This window comes from Mesoplodon densirostris, chromosome 16 (genome assembly GCF_025265405.1).
Source record: "Mesoplodon densirostris isolate mMesDen1 chromosome 16, mMesDen1 primary haplotype, whole genome shotgun sequence".
Classification (NCBI taxonomy): domain Eukaryota; kingdom Metazoa; phylum Chordata; class Mammalia; order Artiodactyla; family Ziphiidae; genus Mesoplodon; species Mesoplodon densirostris.
Genome location: NC_082676.1, coordinates 23,670,417 through 23,695,382, shown reverse-complemented (window position 1 = coordinate 23,695,382; position 24,966 = coordinate 23,670,417). Strand labels below are relative to the sequence as shown.

The 24,966-nt window shown below is 51.0% G+C and overlaps 1 protein-coding gene across 19 annotated transcripts in view; it reads left to right on the top strand.

Annotated features, from left to right (window-relative positions):
• Window positions 1-1,479: 1,479 nt before the first annotated feature.
• Window positions 1,480-24,966, top strand: part of EPB41L1 (erythrocyte membrane protein band 4.1 like 1) — a 142,424-nt gene continuing 118,937 nt past the window's right edge. For 17 of the 19 annotated variants that reach the window (XM_060078330.1, XM_060078329.1, XM_060078325.1 and 14 more), the window contains exon 1: window positions 16,271-16,403. The gene's annotated coding sequence lies outside the window, so the exon portion shown is untranslated. Of the gene's footprint in view, window positions 2,521-15,747; window positions 15,820-16,270; window positions 16,404-24,966 lie in introns of those variants that run through there. The other 2 variants (XM_060078311.1, XM_060078313.1) reach the window with 2 other exon arrangements.

Sequence of the window (24,966 nt, the reverse complement as noted above, 5' to 3'; positions counted from 1 at the left end):
CATATTCAGTCAACCTCCTCTTCATACCCCCTCCACTTTACAGAGTAAGTTACAGCTCACAAAATATTTTCTACATACAAAAACATGTTTAATTGCCATAATATTTCACCCTGTGAGATAAAGCCAAATATTCCTTCCCATTATACAGATGGAAAAACCGAGACTCAATGTTAATTGACTTACCAACATCATCCAGTTGTTAGAAGGCTAGAGAAAACAGGTGTCTGAGAACATGACGGACAGGAGTCAAGAGGCAGTGCCCCCTTTAGATGGGGAGAGTTTGCCAATCTAGCCACTTGACTTGTTTTCATGACTTTCATTACCTTTTTGGACCTTGTAGGCATTTGCATTTATGACCCATGATGTGTTTCTAACTCCTGACTCACATTGCTGGAATTTGTTCAAAGATCTTTCAGCTTGAACCCCTGAGGGGCCATGCTCATAGGGTTCCCCACCAACAGCTTTCAGTGGCCTCTTGGTCCTGGCTTCTTTCATCTCACAGGCTTTCCCGTCTCTGAACTCTGTGAGACAGACCCGTAGTTTGTCCCCTGGTTGAGCCAGGTTCCTGGTTTTGATACCTCCTTATTCTCAGTCCTAAAAGCAGAGACTCAAACAGGAGCCTCATGCACAGGGTTGGGCATTCTGTAACAGACCAGGGAGGCCTGCTGAAGGGGACTCATGCTCTGCCCTCGGAGGTCACAAGGAAAGGGCCAGAGGGTGTGCTGAGGGCCCAGGAGCGAATGTCAGGAGTTAGGCTGCCAGGCTTCCAATCCTGGCTCACCCCACAGCCCGCTGACCCTGGTCAAGTTACCAACCCTTCTGTGCTTCAGTTTCCCATACGTAAAAAGGAAATCATTATTTCCCTCAAAGGAAAATTGTGAGGCCCAAGTAAATTACTGTAAACGAAGCTGTTACTACAGAGCTTGGTACAAGGCGAGTGTTCGCCCTAGTCATTAGTAAGCCCAAAGAACCCTAAAAGCCTCTTTGCATGGGCTATTCTCTCTTCTCGATACGCACCCTATGCCTGGGGAAATCTGATTCCTCCTAAAGGAGAGCTCAGGGTTCTGGAGAGGAGCAGGGGATCCAGAGGTTCTGGGTCTCTGCCACTGTGTAGCTTGACGTGCGTCGTTCCTGGTCTCCCAATCAGCCTCATCTGTACAAGGGGATGACAAAAGCGCGAGCCGCAGACTCTGCCGCCGTGCGGAGGGCAGCCTGCCCACCCCCGCCGCCCCTCCACTACACCGCCAGGACCTCCACTCCGCAGGCGCGGGGGTCGGGGGTCGGGGACCCCGGGGGCTGGGAAGGAGCGACTCCGGCCGAATCCGAAGCTGCCATGGCAACGTCCGAAGGCTGCCGGGAGGGGAGTGGACGGGAGGTCCTGTGCAAGAACTAGGCCCCGCCCCCAAGGGGCCCCGCCCCCAACAAGGCTCCGCCCAGAAGGAGGTCCCGGGCCTCAGTCCCTGGCTTCTGTGGCCTCCGCGGCGCTCTGATTCCATCAGTGCCTGACAGACTGCCTCTGACTGGCCGACTGTGTCTCAGTGACCACACACTGCCATCACTGCCTGATAATCCGTGTCTGTCTGGCTGTGTCGGACTGAACACAGATTTCATGGATGCCTGGTGGACCAAGACCGCGTGATCTGTCTGCCTGACCGCAGTTGACTGACTGACTGACTGCCCTATCTGGCTGATGGCATCTGGGCCTGATGGGGCGTGTCTGACTGAGTCGATCTGCTTCTGATTGACCGGACTCCATCGGTGCTCGACAAGCTGTATCTGACTGACAGAGGCCCTCTGTGACGGAATGACCAGTTCACGGATACCTCTGTGCCAACGTTTTGACCCCAACTCTGCTGTGTGGGCTAAGAAGACAGCCTGAGCAGCTGATTCTGACTACGGCCGGGCCTGCGCGTCTGCCCGAGTCCCCTGACTGGCTGGCTGACAAGCTGGCTGGCTACCCTGACTGCACAGCCTCTGTGCCTGGTGGGGCCCGCCTGACTGGCCATCTGACAGGTGGGATCAGCCCACCTGATGGGTGGACCGACCGCATCTGCCAGACTGCGGTGGCTGAGGCTGTGGCTGGCTGGTTCTGGCTGCCCCGTCCGAGTCTAACTGGATCTCAAGCACCGGGTTCTGAAGGACGGAGTCCGCCTGACTGTCCCTTCCTGACCACCTCTGCCTGACGCAGCTCGATGGACAGCGTCCGTGTCTGGCTACACCTGCCTGACGGTCGCCTCCTCTACATTCGATAATGTCAGTTGAGTCAGATTGCTGCCTGAAGCACAGCTGACCAACTGAATCTGACTTGGCCCCTGAAATTCTCTCCCTGATGACCTCCTTCTCTCCAGCTGCCCAACAAATGGCTTCTGAAGTGTTACTTGTCCAGGGGCCTGGGGCCTAGACATTTTCAGCTAGAAGTCTGGCCTTGGGGGGGTCCATAACAAGGCCGCCAACAGGAAAGGGAACCCAGGATGGAGGCGCGTGGGAGAGGGAGGCAGCAGGAGCAGGATTCAAGGCCAGGTAGGAAGCAGCTGGGAGGAGCTGTCGGGGTCCTCAGGGCCCTGAGCTCAGGGATATAATTCTGTAACAGAGTCGGCGCCTGGCGGAGGTGGGCTGGTGTGTGGCTGCCACAATGCGTGACCCTGGAAACCTTGTTTCTTCCTGTTTGTGGGTTGTTTCTGTCAGTGCCTTGCTGCTCTTGCAGCAGGGCCCTCCCACAGAGCTCAGGTCTCCTCACAAATTCCCGAATTTAAATCTTTCCCGTAGTGTGTGTTTGTACTGGCCACATCAACTGCATGGAATGGAAGAAGAGGCTGTGTACTAGAATAAGGGGAAAGGAAATACAGGGAATTAGATTAGAGGGAAGTGAAAAAAAAAAAGCCTGTCAAGTGCATGGGTGTGCTATGAATTATAGCTCTTGCTATTAACAATAATAAACCAGAGCACTGGACTAGCTTATCTCGATAGAGCTCTAGCATTCTAAGATGCTGGCTTTTCCTTAATAACAGAGGTCTAGCAGCTTCATTGATTTCATTATAAGCCAAGGGAGGAATGGGAGGAAATAAACAGCTCTGCTCCCAAGGGCTGCTATAATAAAATGCCATAGACTGAGTTCTTTTTTTTTTTTTTTTTAACTATTATTTACTTATTTATTTTTGGCTGCATTGGGTCTTCTTTGCTGTGTGCGGGCTTTTTCTAGTTATGGCAAGCAGGGGCTGCTCTTCGTTGCGGTGCGTGGGATTCTCATTGCGGTGGCTTCTCTTGTTGCAGAGCATGGGCTCTAGGAGCGCAGGCTTCAGTAGTTGTGGCGCACGGGCTTAGTTGCTCCGTGGCATGTGGGATCTTCCCGGACCAGGGCTCAAACCTGTGTCTCCTGCATTGGCAGGCGGGTTCTTAACCACTGCGCCACCAGGGAAGTCCCAGACTGAGTCCTTAAACAACACACATTTGTTTCTCAAAGTTCTGGAGGTTGGGGAGTTCAAGATCAAGGTGCAGGTGGATTCGGTTCCTGATGAGGCCCTTTTCCTGGCCAGCGGATAGCCACCTTCTCACCGTGTCCTCACATGGTGGAGAAAGAGAGGGAGCTCTGATCTCTTCCTCTTCTTATAAGGACCCTAATCCCATTGTGGGGGCCCCACCTGCAAAACCTCCTCCAAACCTAATTACCTCCCTAAGGTCCCACCTCCAAATATCATCACATCGGGGGTTAGGGCTTCAACATATGAATTTGGGATGGGGAGGAACACAAACATTCAGTCCATAGCAGGCTCTCACAACATGAAGCTGGATCTCAGCCAGTGTGGGCAGTGGAGCTTCCCCAGGGCAGGGGCTCTCAGGGGGCTGGGAAAAGAGACAGAAACAAGTTACACGGAGTACTTATACCTCATTTACTTATTCATTCATTCAAAAAGTATTTATTTATTTATTTATTTATTTTTGCGGTACGCGGGCCTCTCACTGTTGTGGCCTCTCCCGTTGCGGGGCACAGGCTCCGGACGCGCAGGCTCAGGGGCCACGGCTCACGGGCCCAGCCGCTCTGCGGCATATGGGATCTTCCCGGACCAGGGCACGAACCCGTGTCCCCTGCATCGGCAGGCGGACTCTCAACCACTGCGGCACCAGGGAAGCCCAACAAGTATTTATTGAATACTATGTGCCAGGCACTGTGCAGGGCCTTCAAAGAGCTTAGATAGATGGGCTCCAGGAATCCTTGTCTGTGCCTCTCAACTCTGGTCCTATCAAGGCCAGTTACTGAGTACCAATTGCTTTCTTTCTGGACAATGTGAACAACTGAAGGTGGAAGAGCTATTATAGTGCAGTGGGTCTCAAAGAGTGATCACCTAAGAATTTGTTAGAAATGCAAATTCTTGGGCTCTACCATAGATGAGCTGAATCAGAAACTATTAGTACTCTATGTTTTAACAAGCCTTCCCAGTGGTGTTGATGTGTACTAAAGTTTCAGAACCACTAGTGGAGTGATTGAGTGTGTTAGCTCTGGTGTCAGACTGTCCACATTGGAATCTCAACTCTACTATGTAAGAGCTGTGTGACTTGTGCAAGTTAATGCATCTTTCTGTGCCTCATTTGCATAATCAGTATAATTACGATCACTTTAAACTCTTTTTGAGAGTATTAAGTCATATAAAGAAGTTAGCACATAAGTTCAATTCTAGGAATGTATCCTGTAGACCTCTTCCAGCATATTCTGGATGATGTATGTTCAGGATATTCATGGATGCATTGTTTATGATAGAAAAGAAACACCCTAAATATCTATCCATAGGGGACTGGTTTAATAAATCATGGTCCTGCCATACGAAGAATGAGGCAGCTCTTTATAGACTCATATGAAAAGATCTCCAGAATTTTCAAGCAAGGTACAGAACGGTGTGTCTAGTAGGCTCCCATTTGCATAAAGAAAAAGAATCTATAGAATCTTTAAAAATGCATGGATTATCCGTGAAAGCATACTCAGGATACAGTGGGACAAGAAATCGGTGGCTGGAAAGAGGGGAAGGAGGGAAATTTATTTTTACCATACATATATCTTTTTATGACTTAAAATTTGCAGTATGTACATGCATTTTCTGTTCACAAAAATGAAGTTTTTAAAAAAAGGAACTACTTAGCATAGTGCCTGGCAGCGGTGGCGGTGGCAGTGACAGCTCTAAGCAGATGAATCATTGCAGAAATGCCGCCCAGAGGCGTCCAGGGTGTGACCACGGCCTCTCCTCCCTTCACTTTCTATAGTCCATGTTGCCCCATTAGAGAATCCTTGCACTTTAAAGATGGAAAGGGCCTTAAGATTCTCTGGTATAACGATTTTATTTTAAAGATGAAGAAACCAAGCCCCAAGAGAGGCCATAACCAGCCCAACTTCTCCCAGAGGACTGAGGCTCCACCTGAGGCCTCTTTTGTAAGATCTTAAGACTAAGCTTTCAAAAATTTTGCTTTTAGAACCCCATCACCACTCTGCTTGGAAACGGTAAGGACTCCTCCACATAGCTGTTAAAAGCTAGTTGAGGTTTAGTTCCTAACCAAACTTTCTAGCCTTATTTTCCACCTTCTCCTCTGTTAATTCTCTACCCTAGCCAAATAGGTCTCTTCATTTACCCCAAATGCTGCTGCTTTCCAGACACTACAACTTGCCAGTTCTGTGCTCTGTCTGAAATGCCTCTCTCCTTCCTGTCTATTTGTGGAGATTCTACCTACACCTACACACTGCAGCAGAATCACACCTAAATCACACTTCCTCTAGGAAGTCTTCCCTGATTACTCAAGCTCACGGAGCTCTCTTTTCCCTCTGAACTAATTTTAAAATTTCTTGTAAAACATCTACTTCTTAAGACAGGAATAGGATGGTTCTCTGCTCCTTGAACAATGGAAAGTGGACTAAGATAGAGCCAGCTCCTTATCCTGACTCCATTTCTGGAGAAAAGTGGGTAAATGACCTTGGCCTTCCTTATTGTCTCAGGGAAGCCCTGGGTGAGGATGCCACTGAGCCAGCCCGGAGCCAGGACCCTGTCTGCAAAAACTGCTGGGCCTGTTCCTACCCTGATGTTTACTTGGCCAGGAGGCCCAGCGTGATGAAACCCGGCCCTGTTGCCGAGCACCTTGGGAGGCCTCCCTCCAGGGTCCCTCTGTGCTCAGACAGTGGCCCTTTGTGGAGGAGAGGAGCAGGACTGAAAGTGGAGCCGCTGGAAACCCTTCCTCCTCACCCCATCCCCCCGCCCCCCACCCCCGGCAGTCATGGACCATCCTGCGCCTGGGTGGCCTCTGTGCAAGTCCACGGCTGGCCAAGTGTGGTAGGTCCTCCAGGCAGCCAGCTAGGCTGGAAGGGCGAGGAGGGGTCCCGCCAGGATGGCCTGCTGAAACAGAGGCTGCTTCTAATGGAGCTCTCCAAAGAGGAGACTGGTCCCCCTGCAGGCCAGAGTGACACTTTCACCATTCCCACCACTGCCAAATATGCCCCTAGGATTTAGGGCTGGCCCTCCCTTCTGACGTGGGTTGTCCCTTCTGCCCCTGTTTCACTGGACCCTACCGCTCACTCGGGGGTGGGGTTTGGGGGGTGGGGGATGGGAGGGAAGATTGGGAATGCTTAGATGTCCTCCCAAACCTGGTAGGTAGGAATCAAGGGGAGGGAATAGTGACCACAGGAAGGAAGGTCACGTGTGGTATAGGTGAAAGTGCAATCACTAGTCGGGGGTCAGGAGGCCTAGGACTCTAGTTCCTGCTGAGCCACTGACTTGCTGTGTGACAATAGCCAGTTGCTTTTCTTTCCTGTGCCCCTGTGTCACTTTCCCAGATGCACACTTATGGAGGCAGAGTGGATGAATGTCAAGAACTTTTGCAGTTCTGATGTTTCAATATTCTGTGATCACAGGCAGGAAAAGGAAGAGCTGGGCGTGGGTTGGAGGTAGGTAACTGACACAGTACTCTCCGTGGATTCACCAGCAGTCGCTAAGCAGCCTCTTCTCTGCCTCCAGGATTCCTTCCCCCTCTTGTTTCCACCCCACTTTGAGGGCTTCTTGTGATGAGATCTAGAAGCTGTTTGATTTGGATTTGTTTTATCCCATATTTTGCCCTCAGAGGGAGGGGACCGTGCACAGAGCAGGAAGGGGGTCAGGAAATAAAAGAGAGAAGAAAATTAAGAGGTAAGGGTGGTGGGATTTCCTTGGTGGCGCAGTGGTTAAGAATCTGCCTGCTAATGCAGGGGACACGGGTTCGAGCCCTGGTCCGCAAAGATCCCACATGCTGTGGAGCAATTAAGCCCATGCGCCACAACTACTGAGCCTGCACGCTAGAGCCCATGAGCTACAACTACTGAGCCCATGTGCTGCAACTACTGAAGCCTGTGTGCCTAGAGCCCGTGCTCCGCAACAAAAGCCACCGCAATGAGAAGCCCACTCACCTCAACGAAGAGTAGCCCCCGCTCACCGCAACTAGAGAAAGCCTGCGCGCAGCAAGGAACACCCAACACAGCCAAAAATAAAATTAAAAAATGCAAAATAATAAATAAATAAAATTTAAAAATAAAAGAATGTCATAGCCATAGGACATGACAAAAACTGGTTAGAACCAAGTAGGTCCAAGATGGTGGAAGATTCAACTTCCAGTAAACCTTGAGCCTCATTATATGCTCATTGTAATATATTAGCATACTAAATGACACACCACTAGCACCATGACAGTTCTGAGGTTAACCATAAAAGGTCAAAACATGGGCGGTGGCCCAATTCCTTGAAACCTCCGCCCCTTCCCTGAAATAGTTGGAATACTCCTCCCACTCATTAGCCTATGAAATTACCCAGCCCATAAAAACTAACCACCCATAGTTTGGGGCCTCTTGTCTTCTGAGATGGCCCATACTCTGTCTGTGGAGTGTGTTTCTCTCTAAATAAATCCACTTCTTGGACTTCCCTGGTGGCGCAGTGGTTAAGAATCCGCCTGCCAATGCAGGGGACACGGGTTCGATTCCTGGTCCAGGAATATCCCACATGCCTCGGAGCAACTAAGCCCGTGTGTCACAACTACTGAGCCTGTGCTCTAGAGCCCGTGCTCCGCAACAAGAGAAACCACCATAATAAGTCCGCGCACCACAACGACACAACTAGAGAAAGCCCATGCACAGCAACGAATACCCAAATCAGCCAAAACAAAACAAAAAATCCACTTCTTACCTATCACTTTGTCTGTCACTGAATTCTTTCTGCGATGAGACATAAAGAACCTGAGCTTCATTAAGTCCAGAGACCAAGTGTGTGATCTCAATTAAGAGACGGTAGGTTGGGCTTCCCTGGTGGTGCAGTGGTTGAGAATCCATATGCCAATGCAGGGGACACGGGTTTGAGCCCTGGTCCAGGAAGATCCCACATGCTGTGGAGCAACTAAGCCCGCGAGCCACAACTACTGAGCCCACATGCTGCAACTACTGAAGCCCACGTGCCTAGAGCCCGTGCTCCGCAACAAGAGAAGCCACCACAATGAGAAGCCTGTGCACCACAGTGAAGAATAGCCCCCGCTCATCGCAATTAGAGAAAGCCTGTGCGCAGCGACGAAGACCCAGCACAGCCAAAAATAAATAAATAAAATAAATAAACTTATATATAAAAAAAAAGATGGTGGGTTCTGGCTGGGTTCAAGTCCCGGCCTACGGGTTCAAGTCCCATCTGAGTCGCATGGTTTCATAACCATATGAGTCAATTCCTTATAATAAATCTATCTCTATATCTATCTATTGATATAGACATAGATATATAGAATATATATGCTACTGGTTCTATTTCTATGGATAACCCAGAGTAATACAATTTGTGATTTTTATGTCTTGTTTAAGAAATTCTTCTGTATCCTGAAGTCCTAAATATAATTTTCTTTAGTTACTTCTAAAGATTTTAAGGTTTCCTTTCCAAATTTAGGTCTTTAATCCAACAGGTTATTATTATGTATACTATGAGATAGGAATCCAATTTTATTTTTTTCCAAATGAATAACCAATTGTTCGGTATCAGTTAAAAATAATCCATCTGTATTAATTTCCTAGGGCTGTCATAACAAATTACCACAAATTGGGTGGCTTAAAACAACAGAAATTTATTCTCTCACAGTTCAAGAGGCCAGAAGTCCAAAATCGAGGTGTGGACAGACATTGGTTCCTCATGGGGGGAGGGAGAAAATACCCATGCCTTTCTCCTAGCTTCAGGTGTTTGCCAGCAATCCTTGGTGTTCCTTGGCTTATAGACACATCACAGTAGTCTCTGCCTCCATCTTCACATTGCCTTCTTTTTGTTTCTGTGTGTTTTCTTATATGGATAGCAGTCATTGGATTTAGGGCACACTCTAAATCCAGGATGAGTTAATCTTTTTTTTTTTGCGATACGCGGGCCTCTCACTGTCGCGGCCTCTCCCGTTGCGGAGCACAGGCTCTGGACGCGCAGGCCCAGCGGCCATGGCTCACGGGCCCAGCCGCTCCGCGGCATGTGGGATCTTCCCGGACTGGGGCACGAACCCGTGTCCCCTGCATCGGCAGGCGGACTCTTAACCACTGTGCCACCAGGGAAGCCCCAGGATGAGTTAATCTTGAGATCCTTGACTAATTACATCTGTAAAGATCCTATTTCCAATAAGGTCATACTCTTTTTTTTTTTCTTTTTTGGCTGCATTGGGTCTTCGTTGCTGCACACGGGCTTTCTCTAGTTGCAGTGAGCAGGGGTTACGCTTTGTTGTGGTGAGCGGGCTTCTCACTGTGGTGGCTTCTCTTGTTGTGGAGTACGGGCTCTAGAGTGCAGGCTTCAGTAGTTGTGGAGCTCGGGCTTAGCTGCTCCGAGGCATGTGGGATCTTCCCGGACCAGGAATCGAACCCATGTCCCCTGCATTGGCAGGCAGATTCTTAACCAGTGTGCCACCAGGGAAGTCCCAAGCTCATATTCTGAGGTTCTAGGTAGAAATGAATTTTGGGGGGATACTATTCGACCTGTGACACCATACTTTGCAAATGTCATTTCTGTTGTATATCAAATGTCCATATATGTATGGTCAGCGTGATCATTTTATAATGCAATTTCTGATGAAATGGTTATACATTTTTCACAAGATCATCTTATTTAATCCTCACAACAGTTTTATGAGATAAGTACTACTAAAATCACTAGGTTATGCTAAGTTATGATGTGATAACAAACAACCCCCAAATCTCAGTGGCTTACAACAAAGTTTTCTCCCTCAGATTACACATAGATAGCTGTGGGGCAGCTGTGTGTTGGCTGCAGCTCTGCTTTCTGTGTCTTTTCACTTTAAGGTCCAGGCTGAAGGCACAGCCCCCATCCAGGTCATGCCATTCCAGTGGCAGAGATTAAAGAGCTTGATTTTAGACTAAAACATGCAATGGTTCTTCAAGTTTCTGCCTAGAACTGGCATATATCTCTCCAGCTCAAATTCCACTGGCCAAAGTAAGTCAAAGTAAGTGATCAAGTCTGACATTGGTCTGGGGAAGTGTACTCCTTCCTCTGGAGTCACATGGCAACTGGCTAGAATGTGTACGCTTACTGGGAAGGGGGAGAGCAAATAATAGGAGACAATGATATCTCTCCCGGAGGGGTTAAGTAACTTGCCCAAGGTCAAATAGCTGAGAAGGGACAAGAGCCAGGATTCAAACTCAGGCAGTCTTTCTCAAAGCCATAGTGCACGCCATACCTCCCTGTTGCCTGCTAGATGGTGTGCAAATACATCTTAGCTTTAGCGCTTCTGCTTGTGCGTTCCTGCAGCCTGGAGTGCCCCTCTACCTCTGCATGTTCAACTTACCCTTTAAGACTCCACTCTGATCTCAACTCTTTGTGAACTCCTCTCCTTGGAATTCATCACCATGGACCCCCAGCACTCTTTATAAGTATATCTTATTATTATTATTATTTTTTTTTTTTGCAGTACGTGGGCCTCTCACTGTTGTGGCCTCTCCCGTTGCGGAGCACAGGCTCCGGACGCACAGGCCCAGCGGCCATGGCTCACGGGCCCAGCCGCTCCGCGGCATGTGGGATCTTCCCAGACCGGGGCACGAACCCGTGTCCCCTGCATCGGCAGGCGGACTCTCAACCACTGCGCCACCAGCGAAGCCCAGTATATATTATTTTGTACTTACTGTCCTATCCCCTCTGAAGGGTGGGAATGCACTCTGATTTCTCACGTCTCCTCTGCCCCCGGGCTTTGCACAGTGTCCCCTAAATGTTTACAGTATTTCGGGATGAGATGAGTAGGTGGGGGGGCCCGAGCTGCAACTGGGCCGTGCTCCTGGGGATGAGAACACTTGGCCTACTTTTCCACCCTTCTAACCTAAGCTTAGCACCGGATGCTCCAGTGACTGGCAGGTCAGCTCTGCGTGACTCACTCTGTAAGCCTTCAGCACTGTCACCTCGAGGCCCTGGGCTGGGGTGTGTGTGTGCTGGTGGTGGTGAGTGAGGAGATGGGAGTTAACTTTTGCCTTTCAGAAATCCTTCCCTCCCCCTGCCCCAGAAAAAGGACAAGTAAAAGTCCTTCTCTTAAATGGTCTGGGCAAGTCCCTACCGATCAGGCCTAGGAAGACTGGGGAGGCCCTGGAAGGTGCAGGGAAGGAGGAAAGCACTGCTGGGTCATAGGAGAGGAACAGAGAACAGGAAAGAGTGTGAACTGCACATTGAAAGCCTTTACTAACTTGTCCAAGTGACTTAATTTAACCTTTCTGAGCTTCTGTTTTCCTACCTGTAACCTAGAGACCGTACTGATCTTGCCCTCTTCCCTAAGCTGTTGTAAAAATACATAGTAAAATGCTAGAAGACTCTAGGAATACAGCCTTGACATCACACAGACCTGTATTGGAATCCCCCTCCTAAACTATGCAACTGTGGAAAAATTGCGAATCTCCATGAGCCACGGTGTCCTCATCTGTAAAATGGGGATCATAATTAGAGCTACCTCCCAGTGTGAGAAAGCTATGTAAGTAAAGGGCTTAGCACATAGTGCTCTATAATATTGGCTGTTTTCATATGCGTAGATGATACTTATTATTTAAAGGAAGGACCACAACTGGTGTCATTTGGGAATGTTAAAAGGAGGGGAACAGAGTCTAACTTTTCCTAGAACTGATTGCTTCCCTTAGCCAAGTATGAGGTGTGGCTCAAAGGAATGAGGAAGCAGTTCGTGTGGTGATAGCACACAGCACGCTGTCTTCACAGATCTTTGGGGAGGAGTAGAGAGGTTAGCTGACGCTCCCCAAAGATTGGAGGTCCTTGTCCCCTGAGCCCACCCCCTACACATGCAGTCTATTGACTCCTTCTTGTCCCCTCCTACCAATCTAGTCACCAAGTTCTGGGGAGGCAGCCTTTGTAATAATAATGATAGTATGAGACTAGTGATATTGTTCCTTTGAAGTGTATAAAGGCTGTCTACTACATTGTCCCAGTTAGCCTTCATAATCTCTTTCCCATAAACAGAATCCAGAGTTAGCAGGGACTTGGAGACTATTCTGCATTTCACAGATGGGGAAACTGAAGTCCAGAGAAGGGAAGGGATTTACCCCATACCCCACAATAAGTTAATGGCAGACGCAGAACTAAAACCTGTAGCTCCTGACTTCCAGCCCAGGGCCAGTGCTTCTGTCACCACACACCTGTCCTTGGCTTTCCATTCCCACTGCCACCTAATCTATTCTGTTATCTTCTGGACCACTGCAATGGTCCTCCCTGCCTCTGGTCCCTTCATATCAATCTCTTCTATATATACAGCCAGGTAACTGTCTGGAAGCACGGCCTTGATCTTGTCTTTCCCCTCCTAATAGAACTTGCTCATTTTTCAGTTTGAAGGGTCATCTGATTCCTAGTTCAGCCTCCAGTTGAAGACCCAGCCTTTCTCTGAATACATTTATTGGCAGGGAGTTCATCACTCCCAGGGTGGTCCATTGTTTTCTTGGATCGTGTGGACTGTTAGAGATCTTTATAATAAGCTGAAGTTCTCCTCCTGGATGTCCACACACCGGAGCTGAGTGGAATTCTTTCACATCCATTTGTCAGCAAATTTGTGTTTAATATGAGCCAGGTCCTGGGTGGATTAAGTGCTGAGGGGAACAGAAAGGGGAATTAGAGATGGAGAGGGGGGCTTAGGCGTTCGCAGAGTTTTTTATTTTGTTTACTAGACCTAAATGATAAGAAACAAATCAAATCCCCTTTCTGTGTGACAGCCCTTCAGATGTTTGGAGTCAGCCACTATATCCTCCAGTGCTTTAGCTTCTCAAGGATATTTAAATCATTCACCACACAACATGGCATCCAGGTCCTCAGCATTCTGGTCTCTTCTAGACTTGCTCCAGTGTGACAGTGTACTCCTCAGAACGTGGGGCCGAGCTGAGCCCCGTGGTCCAGGTGTGATCAGCCCAGGGCAGCATAGAACCTCTAACAGAGGCTAACAGAGTTAGAACCACAGAGGTCTAACCTTTTGTTTCTTTGATACAGTTTATCATGTTCACTCTCCTCCCCTTCCTTTAAAAAAAAATTAATTATTGATTGTGTTGGGTCTTCACTGCTGCGCACGGGCTTTCTCTAGTTGCCGAGCTGGGGCTACTCTTCATTGTGGTGCGCAGGCTTCTCATTGCGGTGGCTTCTCTTGTTGCGGAGCACGGGCTCTGCTCCGCAGCAATGTGGGATCTTCCCAGACCAGGGATTGAACCCGGGTCCCCTGCATTCGCAGGCGGATTCTTAAGGGATTGAACCCATGTCCCCTACATTCGCAGGCGGATTCTTAACCACTGCACCATGAGGGGAGTCCCTCCTCTTCTTCCTTTTTTCTTTCCTCCTTCCCTCCCTTCCTTCTTTCTTTTTTTTAGCCACATTGCATTGTTGAGCTTGAGGTCAATTCAAACCTCTAAGTCATTTTCACTGGAACTGCTCTTAATCTAGATTCTTTCTACCCTGTATTTTGGGCACTTGTCCAATATGGCAGCCACTAGCCCCATGTGACAATTTGCATTTAAAGTACTTAAAAAGAAAAAAAGAAAAAGTTAAAATTAAAATTTTAAAATTAATTGAAATTAAAATTTTAGTTTCTCAGTTGTAGGAGCTACATTTTAGGGGCTCAACAAGCCACAGGTGGCTAGTGGCTACTACATCAGACAATGCCAATTTAGGATATTTCCATCATCACAGAAAGTTTTGTGGGACTGCTGTGGTTTGGACTGAAGGGCAGGAGTTTACATTTATCCCTTGTGGTACCTCATCTTGTTGGTTCCAGCTCAGCTCCAAGGCTGCCGAGATCTTCTGGAAACTAATTTTGGTTTCTGGAGTGTTTGAGGGCCCTCCCAACTTCCTGATGGCTGTAGATATGATTAGCGTTTCATGCCTTCTTCTGCTTCACCTAAAACCACTGATAAAAATGCCCAGCACAGCAGAGAGAGCTGCAACCGAGCCCTGCACACGGCCCTCTGATCTACAGCCTCAGTCATGCAATAGTTTAACAGATGAGCCTACATTCCAGGCCCTGTGTACTGGGTACTGGGTACACATAGGGAGACAGAAGACGGCAAGTAAAGAGTCATGCTGCGGTGGGTGCCCTAAGAATTCAAATGCCTTTGCCTCGCATTCAGGCCTGCTTCTGTCTGGCCTGTGGTAGTTAAGTGCAGGCTTGGGAATCAGCTTCCTGGGTTTGGATCCTGGCTCTGCCACTTTATAAACTATGTAATGTCTTTGTGTTTCAGTTTCCTAAAAAATAACCTCCATCCCACAGTGTTGTTATAGGATTAAATGAGTTAGTGCAAGTAAAGCTCTTAGAACAGTGCCTGGAATACAGTAAGTGCTCCAAACACATTAGCTATGATTAGTTCTCATGATTAATTATAATTTTCCCCTGGACAAGCCATACTCAGTCCTGCTGTGGGGTCTCAGTGCCCTCACTTCTGCCCTCTTTTAGTTTGTGGAAGTCTTTCCAGGCCCAAACTAGGCCTGCTCTCCTTGATTTCTTATGTTCTTAGCTGCTCACCTGGCACTTAGTATCCTATACTGGAGGGGGGATCGCAGTGAAGAACTTGAATAATTGTTGGGCTTCATCTTGGTTCTGCGCTGCCTGCTGGAGAGACCTAGGACAAGCTTTCATCTATAAAATGGGGATGATCATAGCTGCCGCATAGGACCACGGTCAGGGCTAAGTGAGACAAAGTAGGTGAGAGTTCCTGCACTTAGTAGGCCTTTTCATCCAGTAAAACCTCTGAAAGTGCTTCTTCCACGTCTCTGTGTTTCATGTAGTATCTAACAAAGGAGGTCAGGCTCATTATTCCCTGCAGTTCTGGAGGGCCTGTCCCTGTCCTAGGAGCCCTGGGCAGGAATTCCCTGTTTCTTCTTCTATGTAATGTGGATACCTAATCTGTTCCCCACCTTCTCCTCGCTGCTATCTCGGGCTTGCTGACCTTGGGGTGGTTCCTCCCCATCAGCCTCAGTTTTACTAGGACCGGAAGGAGCACCTATAAGGGCAGTGGTGATTTTAACTCTAATTTAGGAAAGCTCTTTACTTTGGGCGTGCCTGCGATTGTGGAGGGTGGGCGTCGGCGTCCAAAGCCAGGGTCCAGCCCTTGGGGATCCCCTCCCCAAGGGTCCAGAGGTATCGCCACCTGAGGTGGGGCTGAAATGCGCGGCGCGGTCTTCCTCGAGCTTGGGCCGCGGGAACAATGGGAGGGCGGCGGAGAGCCGGGTGGGCGTTGGCCAGGTCAGGGCTGGAGGTGGAGGAGGCCGGCGAGCTGGGCGCCGGGCCGTGGGGTTAGCCCGGGGCACCGGGCCGAGAGCCGAGGCGTCTGGGCCAGGGAAAACCGAGGTTGGCGCTGGCGGGGACCAGAAGGAGGCGGGGGGCGGGGCCCGAGCCCACCGGGCTGGGACGGGAAGGGCGAGGGGGCCCGGGGTGGGGTCTCCTTTTCGTCGCCCCGTCGCTCGCCCCAGCCTACGAGCTCCGCGGCGGCACAGGTAGGCGCCGGCCCACGTTGGGAAGCGGGCGGCGGGTCACCAGCGCCAGGCGGGCTCGCAGGGCTCAGCCCCCTCCGCTCCTCCTCTCCCCAGGGGCCCGCGCGGCTCCTCCCTACGCGCGGCCCCGGCTCGGGCTGCTCGGGCGGCGCTCCTCCGGTTGCTCGCTCGCTCGCTTGCCCGTGGCTGCCGCGGCGGCCGGGATCGCCGCCGCTTCCTCGTGGGGAGCCGGCCGGGGCGGGGCGGAGGGGGGAGACCGGGTGAGGGGGGCGGGCGGGGAGGGGGCTGCGCCGCGGGAGGGAGGGAGCTAGCGAGCAAGCGAGCAAGCCAGCGAGCGGGGCATTTGTGCGCAGCTCAAGTGCGCCTCGGAGCCCGCCGAGCGGCCGCGGGACACACCGACCGAGGACAGACAGCGCCCGGAAGCCGCGCCGCCGCCGCCAGGTTAGCCGACCCCGCCGCCTCCTCCGGGCCCCCGGGACCCCGCCGCGTCTGGGCTGGTGTGTGTGGGGAGGGTGATCGCCGAGGGCTCCGGGCTCGGTTTCCCGTCCTCGAGCACTGACAGGCCGGCGGGCAGGCTCCGGGGGACTGGACAGCACCGAGGCGGGGGGCGGGCGCTCGAGCCGGGAGCCCCGGGCCTCGGTTTGTGCGTCTCAGTGCTGGAGCCGTATGTGTGTCGGGGTCCACGTCGCCGGGTGTGTGCTGGGTGTGAGCGCGCGTGTGCCCGTGGGTCTGTGCAAGTGGATGATCGGTGTGTGCGCGCGTGCGTGTGTGCACCGGGTGTGCATCTGTGTGTGTGTGAGAGGGTGTGTGCCCTGTGTGTCTCCGCGCGTCTGGACTGGGCGGTGTGTGTGCGCGCGTGTCTATGCGTGAATGTGTTTATGAGAGGGTGTGTCTGAATGTGTAGCCGAGTGTGTGTGCATTTGGATGAGTGTGTGTGCCAGTGGCTTCGCTTGTGGCTGGAACCTGTGGCGGGAGTGTGTGTGTGTGTGCGCGCGCGCCACTGTGAGTCCCCGTGTGTGCGCGTGTGAGGGCGGGTGTGCACCCGCGTAGCCCCGCGTAGCCCCAGAGTGCGTGTGCGCGGCTTTGTCTCCGCACAGCCGGGAGGAAAGGGTGGGGGCGGCGGCCGAAGCGCTGCCGTCGCCGGGAGCCGGGCACCTGGCCGGGGCAGAGGGCAGCGGCGGCGGCGGGAGCGTCCCCGCCGGGCCTAGACTCCTTGCCGGCAGGTGGGCGGCCACACCCCGGGGGCCGGAGGGAGCCGGACTGACAGAGGGGCCCGCTGGAGCGGAGGGCGTGTCTTGCCTGGAGCCCGGGAGTGTGTGTGTTGGTGATGGTGGAGACAGCGGTCCCCAGGCTGGTGACCCAGTCGGTTCAGGGATCCATTTCCTGTCGTGGTGCGGGGACAGTCGGCCAGAGCCAGACCGGGCCTGGCCAGCTCAGCCGCACTCCCATCCTCACCCCTCCCAGCTCCCTGGGGTAGAGCCGCACCTTAGGTGCCCTGAAGGGAGGAGGGAGAACCACTCTCTTAAAGGGCCAGTGTCGTCTCCCCCCCCACCCCGCTCCAAGGAACGCCCCCTCAGATGTCTACTTTGAGAGAGGTCTCTGGGTGTGTCTTACTCCGTTCTCCATGTATCGGTGCAGCGACTGCCTTTGGAGATGTGTGCATGTGTGTGTTTCTTGTGCATTTGGGGGTGCAGATGTATCTTATCCGTGAACAGTGAATAATGCATCTCTTGAAGTCTATGTGTATGTGTTTCTTAATGAGTTTTAGTATATTTGTTTTTACGTACACATAGCTGTTTGTATGTTAGTGAGTCTGTGCATGTGGGTTTGCAAGATAAGTGGCATTTTGCTGCCAACTGGAATAGGATAGAAAAATTCTGTCCAGGGCCACCCTATTTCAGAAAAACTGGGTGAAAAGGCGGTTTGGAAATTTAGCCCCCGGCTTTGTGGGTTTCAGATGCTGGTACTGAAATGTAGGTAGACTGGGATTAGACTGGATATGAGGATAGAAACCGAGACTCTTACAAGAGGAAGGAAGTGTTCTGGACGAAGGCTATCCAAGTGTAAGAATTCACCCTCCACTTCCAGTTCTTCTTCCCTAGAACTTCACCTCCCCCTCTGCTACTCAGCTTGCCAGGATAAAATGCACAGGATTTGGAGTGTAAAGGGAGGGAGCTGGGAGTATGAAAGGAAGGAGGGTGGATGGGTGATAGGATTGGGGGCCAACAGCAGATTTTTGCAATTTTAAAAATGTTTCCCTACTGAAGGCAGCAGAAGCTGGGGGAAAGCTGAGCTTGCTGTCCCCTTTCCTGAATCCCTTTCCCAGGGCAGGAAAGGCTCTGGTCTGCAGCTCAGGAGCCCTGGAATTTGGTGCAAGGGTCTCCTTTGGACTTCGGTCAAACCTTTCATGTTTTTACCTGTTCACTCAACACATTTTTATTGAGCTTCTCTTATGTAAGGGTCTAAACTCCCTAAGCCTCAGTTTCCCTAGCTGAGCAGCTGGTAGGCTGGATTCTGAGACTTTGAGTCCCCTTCCCTTTCTCAGAGTGCTAGAGTTTGTCTCATTGTTACCCAGATTTAGGAATCTACCCTTTTAGTTCCCAAGGATCCTGGCCATGGGCCCCGCTCACCACTCCTCCTTGCCCTCGTATATTCTAGTCTAGAGCAGTGGTTCTCAAAGTATGGTCACCCCACCAGCAGCAGCAGGGTTACCTAGGATCTAGTTAGAAATACAAATTCTTGGGGCTCCCACCAGATCTACTGAATCAGTAACTCTGGGGGTGAGGCCCAGCAGTCTATGTTTTAACAAACACAGGAAATCCTGATGCACATTAGAGCTCAAGAGAGGTGCAGGCAGGGAACTGGAACCTCCTATAGGATGAAACACCTGGAAAGCATCTCCTGCCCCCTTCCACACACATACCTGAAGTAGCTGACAGCCCTAACCTGGCAAGTAGAGGTTCTGACTTCAAGTCCCAGGTCTTCCTTGTGATCTCGGACAAATGACTCCTTCACAAAATAATTCAATGACTTGTTGACAACATCTGCTCTGGGCTAGGTTCTGAGCAAGGGGTTTCCCTGCTCTGCTTCGTTTCTCCATTTATTACGTTGATTTACAAGGCCTGCCCACCTCTCTAGAAACCAGTCACTCTGGCCTTCTTTTTTTTTTTTTTTTTTGCGGTACGCTGGCCTCTCACTGTTGTGGCCTCTCCCGTTGCAGAGCACAGGCTCTGGACGCGCAGGCTCAGCGGCCATGGCTCACTGGCCCAGCCGCTCCGCAGCATGTGGGATCTTCCCAGACCGGGGCACGAACCCGCGTCCCCTGCATCGATAGGCGGACTCTCAACCACTGCGCCACCAGGGAAGCCCCCCCTGCTTCTTATGTTGGTTAACTCCCACTCTTCAGATTTCAGCTGAAAAATCACTTTCTCAGGGGAGCCTTCACCAACAACTCCTTTAAGATAACTCAGTCTTTCCTGTTATACCTTCTTATAGCTCCCTGTATTTCATAGCACTTATGAGAGTTCGTAATTATATGTGAGCTTGTTAGTTGTTTGTCTCTCCTCACTGGATTGCAAATGCCATCTGGGCACAAACTTGCCTATCAGTCTTCCTAGTGCCCCCACACCGTGTCTGGCTTATGACTGGTGTTCAATAAATTTGTTGAACGGATGACTTTATAATATGGGACATGGTATTAAATGATACCCTTTGTCCTCTCAAGCCCTGACATTGTAATATCTAAGCAGTCTTCAGACTTTTCTTTTTTGGCTGCGTCAGATCTTAGTTGCAGCACGCGGGCTTCTCTCTAGTGTGGCGTGTGGGCTCCAGAGCGCATGGGCTCTGTAGTTGCAGCACACAGGCTCTCTAGTTGTGGCGCATGCTCAGTAGTTGTGGTGCGCGGGCTTAGCTGCCCCGCGGCATGTGGGATCTTAGTTCCCCAACCAGGGATCAAACCTGCGTCTCCTGAATTGGAAGGTGGATTTTTAACCACTGGACCTCGAGGGAAGTCCCCAGGCTTCAGACTTTGTTGAAGTAGATTTATCTGTCTTTTTTACTGCTAAGTCGCCTGGCTATAGATTTGAGCCCCTATTGTGTGGCCAGGCCTATGCTGGGTTCTGCTCTAGGGGAGACGGGAAAAAGCTCTTTAGGAGATACAGCCTACCTTGTTTTCTGTGTCCTCCTGGATTAAGATCCTGCAAGAATGAGAAGAGGAAGAACACTGAATAAGGAATCTAAAGACCTAGGTCCACGTCTTGTTACCTGACTGTGGGCAAGTCACTCTTCCTTTCTTGCTTGTTTCCTCTTCTGTAAAATGAGGGTATTAGGATGTATGGTGTACCTAACATTGGTTACTAGCACTGGCGCTAGAGTAGGGAGCACTGTCTTCGCTACCTACTAGTTGCGTGGACTTGGGCAAGTGACTTCATCTCTTCGTTTTCTCACCTGTAAAACAGGATCAGTAATAGCATCCGTTTCAAAGGGTTGTTTTGAGAATGAAATGAAGTAACATACGTGGACTGCTCGGCACAGTGCTGAGCACATAGTAAATGTTTGGTAAATGGTAGCAATTGCTACTGTTATGGCTACTCCACAGTTCAACATTCTTGAATGCCTTTATACTGGGCCCTAGGCCTACAGTGACAGAAATGAATACAACAGTGTTCCCAGGCTGAGTGTGCGGGGCAGACCTGCAAAGATGAACAATGTACAAGGTGGCGGGTATGGCTGTTTGTGGAGGAAAAGGTAGTGTTTGGGCTGGATTTTATCTTCCAGGTAGTTGGAGCAGCATGTGCAAAGGCACCATGACTTGTTAGGGGAAATACAAATAGTTCCATGTGGTTGGAGCAGAAGGCGGTGAGTGGTGGGGACAGGTGGGGTGAGTGGCTGGAGATAAAGAGGAATTTGAGGCCAGATCTGGCACAGGCTGAAGAGCCTGAGTCCTACAGGTTGTGAAGAGTTAGGCAAGATTAAGCTAGCCAGGAAGGATCGAATTTGCATTTCAAAACCACAGCTCTCCAGGTGGTGGTAGAGGCTGGCATGGGTGGAGGGGGAGGATGGTCCATCTGGAGTCGGGGCTCAAAGGGTGCTTATGTGCATGATGGAAGGGCCCAGTGCGATGGCTAGACACCTGGGACATGGAAGAAGCCCAGTTGATGGACTTCAGGCCAGTCTGAACCAGGGGAGTGAAGGAGAGCTGAGAAGGACTCCTCCATGGGCCCCAGGCCTCCATTAACCTCCAAGGCTGCCTAATGAGTGGGAATCTGAAAAATGGAATTTAAGAGTCTCAGGTCTGCTGCTCAATGGACTCACTGTGTATTAATTTCCTAGGGCTGCTTATTGAAATACCACAATCTGGGTGTCTTAAAAAAGCAGAAATTTATTCTCACGCAGTGTGGAGCTAGAAGTCAGAGAGCAGGGTGTCGACAATGTTGGTTCCCTCTGAAAGCTCTGAGATGGGGTGGCAGGGGCATCTGTTCTGTACCCCTCTCCTAGCTTCTGGTGGCGGCCAGTAATCCTTGGAGCTCCTTGGCTTGCAGCTGCATCTGCCTCTGTTGTCACATGGCTTTCTCCCCTTTCTCTGGTGTGTCTCTGTGTCATCTCCTCTTCTTCTAAGGACACCAGTCATCTTGGGTTTAGGACCCACCCGTATCCAGCATGACCTCATTTTATTTTAACTAATTGCTTCCTCAAAGACTCTATTTCCAAATAAGGTCACATTCTGAGCGTCTGTGTAGACATGAATTTGGGGGGACACTATTCAACTCAGTACCTACAGGAAGATGGAAAAGAGTGCAGGTCTTGGAGTCCCACAAGCCCAGGTCCCAGTCCAGGCTTTGCAATGGAGCAGCCATGAGGCTTTTTCTCAGCCTCAGTGTCCTCTTCTCTGAAACGGGGACAGTAGCACCTGCAGTGCCGGGTCGTGGTGGTGAGACTCGGTCAAGATAACAGATATGAGTGAGCCTAGTGAGGTGACGCACAGCAGGCACCCCGTAATTACTGCTTCTGCTTTGACTCCCCCTTCTCTACACTTAGTAGCCTGGACAAGCCACTTAAAATTTTTTTTTAATTAATTAGTTTATTTATTTTTGGCTGTGTTGGGTCTTCATTGCTATGCACAGGCCTTCTCTAGTTGTGGCGAGCGGGGGCTACTCTTTGTTGCGGTGCGCAGGCTTCTCATTGCGGTGGCTTCTCTTGTTGTGGAGCACGGGCTCTAGGCGCGTGGGCTTCTGTAGTTGCAGCATATGGGCTCAGTAGCTGTGGCTCGCAGGCTCTAGAGCACAGGCTCCGTAGTTGTGGCGCATGGGCTTAGTTGCTCTGTGGCATGTGGGATCTTCCCGGACCAGGGCTTGAACCCGTGTCCCCTGCATTAGCAGGCAGATTCTTAACCACTGCGCCACCAGGGAAGTCACAAGCCACTTAAATCTTGCTTCACTTTCCTTATCTGCCAAATATGAATAATCATCGTCCAGCTCTACTTAACTCTCCAGATTGTGAATCTCAGGGGATAATGAGAAAGCTGTTTGTAAACTGCTTTAGAGTTTGTGGCTGTGTTTTTAAATTATAATCGTCATCTTCATAATAACGCTTGGCCATTGCCACATCCATGGCACTCTCAGCAGAGCCCAGCTCGGCACACTCCTCTTCTGAGGCAAGTTCTCTTTGCCCCTTTGTGCTCCAAGGTATCCTACCAGCAGGATAGCTGCTGTCGGAGTTCGGAGAACCTTAGAGAAACTCCTTGTCCTCCGTTGCCCTCATTAGCCAGAGGAAGGAAACATGCTCTGAGGGAAGTGACACCCCGCAGGTCACACAGCTGGTCAATGGCAATTGGAACACCTCGTTTGTGGTTCCTGTTTAAAGTCTGAATGGTGCTTTTTCCCTAGTTGCAACTTCAGCCTCTGAGGCAGGACCTTGGGGCAGGTAGAGGCCTGGAGAGGGCTCCGCATGGGACCTGGAGGTGGGGACCCAGTGGGGAGAGTCCTGCTGAGTTAGGATCAGAATCCACAAGGGGGTCCCTGAGTCCTAAGTGAGCGAGTAGTGCCTCTGCAGGCTGAATGGGCAAGTGGTTTTGTTCTCAGCCTGGCTCTGGCCATCTCTGCCTGCTCCAGGGGAGGAGGCCGCCATGGGCAGGCAGCAGCCGTGTGGGAGCCAGAGCCTGGAGGTAACCCAAGGCTTCAATGTCCCTACTGACAGCCAGGGTGGTGCTTCTCAGCAGACTGTATCCCTTTAAGCCTTGCCTTGGCGGACCTGGGGGAGGCTCTGGAAAGGAGAGAAGGCTTATCCTGTCTTGGCAGTTTCCCTGAAGTCATCTTCCTTTCCCCCAGGCTGGGGAAGCCAGGCCACTCCTCAACCTTGATTTTCCTTTCCCTTCCTCCCTCCTCTTCTCAGTCTTCTTTCCCTCCCTTCCCCTGCCTTCCCCTCCTCTCTCTCCCCATCATCTCTCCAGGTTAAAGGTCTAAAGAGAAAACCTCCAGACCCAGTTCACGTGGGTGGTTTGGGGGTTGCTTGAGGCCACCTAAGAATTAGAAAGCCTAAAGTCTTCCTCGTCAGAGGCTCGCTCTGGTGACTGATAAACAAGTGCTTACGTTTATTGGCTCACCATGTGCCAGGCCCCGTGCTCAGTGCTTTATGCACCTTACGTCTTTTAATCCTTGCAACTACCCAGTGAGGCAGAGATTACGGTCCCCATTTTATTAAAGGAGGCTGAATAACTTGCCCAAGGCCTACCCAGTCCTCAGCCAGCAAGTGGCACAGCTAGGATTTAAAGCCAGATCTAGCCAAAACCCACAGGTGGTCTGGATTCTTTCCTATACTGCCCCGGATGGAGCCTGTGAGAACGTTTAGGGGTCCACAGAGGGATGCACACTTGCTCAAATTTGGAGAACAGATTCTTGGCTCAGAGAGTGGAGTCTCCTGCTTCCTAAACCTATGCTGTCACCCCATCAGGGACTGGCCTTCCTACCAGGAAGGACAAGGCTCTGAGCCCCTCTGGTTCTAGGCAGCTGCCCACCTGTTGGAGAGATGCTGCATCAAGAGCAGGTACCAGGGCAGGACTGAAGGCACTTGGCTTTTTCTTTAGATGTTGTTTTGTCACTGGCCACCTTAGTTCTTCATTGATTATCTTGAGTCTCCCAATTAAATGAGCTTATCATCTGCAAAGCATGATAGTTTTATCTCCTCAGAAGGGTGCTTGGGGGCTTGGAGGTCCTCTGTCAGGCTCAGTGATGGAGGGGAGGGAGGCAGAGGCTGCAGCCAGGAAACGGAGATTCAGGAGCAGAGTTGTGTTAGAAAGGAAAAGGAAGGGAGCCGGACCTGGCTGAGGGCCGGAGTGAGAGTCTGGAGAGAGGAAAAGAGCCTTTAGGCTGGGGATGATAGGAACCCTCCTCCCACTCCAAGTGCAGCCCAGGAGTCCGGACTCCCTCCCAGGCAGGGCTGCTGATTTCAGAATGTCAATTCAGAATCTAGACAGCTGCAGTCAGCTTGTTGGGCCTCCACTCACCCCCACCATGTCCATGACCATGACCAGGGCCAGCTTGAGCAGGTGGCTCAACCAGAAGGGACCTTGGTTAATGAGCAGTGGCTTTAAAACTTCTAGCCTGGGGGCTTCCCTGGTGGTGCAGTGGTTGAGAGTCCGCCTGCCGATGCAGGGGACACGGGTTCGTGCCCTGGTCTGGGAAGATCCCATATGCCGCGGAGCGGCTGGGCCCGTGAGCCATGGCCACTGAACCTGTGCGTCCGGAGCCTGTGCTCCGCAACGGGAGAGGCCACAGCGGTGAGAGTCCCGCGTACCACAAAAAAACAAAAAAAGCAAAAAACCCCCAAAAACTTCCAGCCACGGAGCCCTCTCTATGTTCAATCTGTGAACCAGCTAAAAGGAGAGCGGCTGAGCACCCCGTGGTGGGGGCCCCGGAATCAGCCTGTTTTAATAGGTTCCAGTCGAGGTGACTGGTACACAGAGGGTTCTCAGACTGCCCTCGGGAACGCTGGTCTCAGATGTTTGTGA